The following is a 3,556-nucleotide window of genomic DNA, read 5'->3' on the forward strand; positions in this document are numbered from 1 at the left end:
TGCCATATGTCGAAAAGGCGACCACCTATACAACTACCACCACTCCCTTTTAAAACCCTCATAAATACCTTTAATTTGATACCCAAATCATACAAACACATTCTAGGGTCACCCCTGGTCCACCTTTATGGCGATATCTCGAAAAGGGGTCCACCTATAGAACTAAGCCCCACGCCCTTTTAAAATACTCATTAACACCTTTCGTTTGATACCCATACTGTACAAACACATTCTAGAGTCACCCCTGATCCACCTTTATGGCGATATCTCGAAAAGGCGTCCACCTATAGAACAAAGCCCCACGCCCTATTGAAATACTCATTAACACCTTTCGTTTGATACCCATATCGTACAAACATTCTAGAGTCACCCCTGGCCCACCTTTATGCCGATATCTCGAAAAGGCGTCAACCTATAGAACTAAGCCCCACGCGCTTTTAAAATACTCATTAACACCTTTCGTTTGATACCCATATTGTACAAACACATTCTAGAGTCACCCCTGCTCCACCTTTATGCCGATATCTCGAAAAGGCGACCACCTATAGAACTACCACCACTCCCTTTTAAAACCCTCATTAATACCTTTAATTTGATACCCATATCGTACAAACATATTCTAGAATCACCCCTGGTCCACCTTTATGGCGATATCTCGAAAAGGCGTCCACCTATAGAACAAAGCCCCACGCCCTATTGAAATACTCATTAACACCTTTCGTTTGATACCCATATCGTACAAACATTCTAGAGTCACCCCTGGCCCACCTTTATGCCGATATCTCGAAAAGGCGTCAACCTATAGAACAAAGCCCCACGCGCTTTTAAAATACTCATTAACACCTTTCGTTTGATACCCTTATCGTACAAACAAATTCTAGAGTCACCCCTGGTCCACCTTTATGGCGATATCTCGAAAAGGCGTCCACCTATAGAACAAAGCCCCACGCGCTTTTAAAATACTCATTAACACCTTTCGTTTGATACCCATATTGTACAAACGCATTCTAGAGTCACCCCTGGTCCACATTTATGGCGATATCTCGAAAAGGCGTCAACCTATAGAACTAAGCCCCACGCGCTTTTAAAATACTCATTAACACCTTTCGTTTGATACCCATATAGTACAAACAAATTCTAGAGTCACCCCTGGTCCACCTTTATGGCGATATCTCGAAAAGGCGTCAACCTATAGAACTAAGCCCCACGCGCTTTTAAAATACTCATTAACACCTTTCGTTTGATACCCATATTGTACAAACACATTCTAGAGTCACCCCTGGTCCACCTTTATGGCGATATCTCGAAAAGGCGTCCACCTATAGACCTAAGCCCCACGCCCTTTTAAAATACTCATTAACACCTTTCGTTTGATACCCATATTGTACAAACACATTCTAGAGTCACCCCTGGTCCACCTTTATGGCGATATCTCGAAAATGCGTCCACCTATAGAACTAAGGCCCACTCCCTTTTAAAATACTCATTAACACCTTTCGTTTGATACCCATGTTATACAAACTTATTCTAGAGTCACCCCTGGTCCACCTTTATGGCGATATCTCGAAAAGGCGTCAACCCATAGAACTAAGCCCCACGCTCTTTTAAAATACTCATTAACACCTTTCGTTTGATACCCATATTGTACAAACGCATTCTCGAGTCACCCCTGGTCCACCTTTATGGCGATATCTCGAAAAGGCGTCCACCTGTATTAACAAAACCCCAGCAACGCGTATAATTGCGCAGACTTTAACTAGGTTAGGTTAGGTTGGGTGGTAGCTTCCCTGATAGGGGAAGCTCACTTGGACAACATGACGGTCCGTTGTGATACCATATATAATAAACTAAACTAACGGTGTCGTAGATATAACTACTTAGAGAATCGTTGGGTAGCAACGATAAAGTTCCGAATGATCCCGATCTCAACCTTGGATAGCTCCTCGGGAGATCCAAGTGAGTCATGACCGAAATACTTTCGCCTAGTTCTGGCAAAAGCTGGGCAGTCAAGCATAAAGTGATTTGGTGATTCCACCTCATCATCCTCCATACAGCTGCAGCAGGATGGAGTTTCCAATATATTGAGACGTACCGCATGGATACCCATGGGACAGTGCCCTGTCAAAACCCCAATGACCATTGATAGGTGAGCCTTAGTGAACCCAATTATTTCAGCAGACCTCCTGCCATCCACTTTCGGCCAGAAAGATCTTGATATCCTGCAAGACGTAGTGTCCGCCCAACGTTTGCTGAGCTGACTCGAGGCCCAGCTATGGAAGAGCAATCCACAGGTGGCTAGCGGAATCCCGAAATCCCTACAGCCATCTTCATCCGGTTCAGTTGTACCGATTCGGGCTAAGAGATCCGCTTGACAGTTACCCGGAATATCACTATGGCCTGGGACCCAGATAATCTTAATTGTAAAATAATTCGATGCAATCGCAAGTGAGGTCAGGCACTCCCAGACCACCTTCGATCGCACTGTAGTTGAGCTCAAGGCTTTTATATCCGCTTGGCTATCAGAGTAGTTGTTAAATTCCCTAACCGTAGTAGCGCTGGATAGCATTTCATCCACCGCATCCTTAATCGCAGCAACTTCCGCTTGGAATACACTGCAGTGATCAGCCAACTTAAACTTGCGGCTTACATTTAGCTCTTGACAAAAGACCCCCCCGCCAACCTTTCCGTCCAACTTCGGCCCATCCGTGAACAAGTTAACCGGTCCAATGCCCCAGATAATTCCTCTTCTCCACTCCTCCCTCGGGGGAATGACTGGGGTGAAGGTTGTATAGGGAGCGGCCACCGGAATGCAATAGTCCGTCCTGTCCGGGATAAAGTTGAAACTAGTAAGAAGGCTAGAGTGTCCGAAATCAGAAAGCATATAACCCATATCACGAAGCCTGACCAACGACCGGGCCGCGGCTGACTTTCCCGCAATATCTACTGGATGTATATTCAGCATGACATTCAGTGCCAAGGTAGGTGTTGTTCTCATAGCGCCACTGATCCCGATAAGCGCCGTCCGTTGCACTGACACTAACATTTTGGAGGTGCTCGCCGTGTCCAGTGCTTTCCACCAGACCAGCACCCCATAGAGCAGAATCGGTTTGACCACCATCTCATAAAGCCAGTGTACTACTCCTGGCGAGAGCCCCCATCTCTTTCCGATAGCCCCCCTGCAGCAGTACAAGGCAACCGCGGCCTTCCTGCCCTATCTTCCACATTGGGCCTCCAGGACAGCTTCTTGTCCAGAACAATTCCCAAATATTTAACCCTGTCAGTAAGTACCAACGGTACCCCTCCAATCGAAGGAGTTCTGAAGTCGGGTATCTTATATCTCCTTGTAAAAAGAACCAATTCTGTTTTTCCCGGGTTGACCGCCAATCCACATGATTCAGCCCACCTAGCCACAGTATCCAGAACATCGCGGTGGGTGCCCAGAAATTTGTCCCTGACTAGGATAGCGAGGTCATCTGCATAGGCAACCACCCGACAACCATTGGCTTCTAGCTCCATAAGAAGCTCGTTGACTACCACAACCCAGAGCAGAGGAGAT

The sequence above is a fragment of the Eurosta solidaginis genome, chromosome 1 (genome assembly GCF_040869045.1).
Source record: "Eurosta solidaginis isolate ZX-2024a chromosome 1, ASM4086904v1, whole genome shotgun sequence".
Classification (NCBI taxonomy): domain Eukaryota; kingdom Metazoa; phylum Arthropoda; class Insecta; order Diptera; family Tephritidae; genus Eurosta; species Eurosta solidaginis.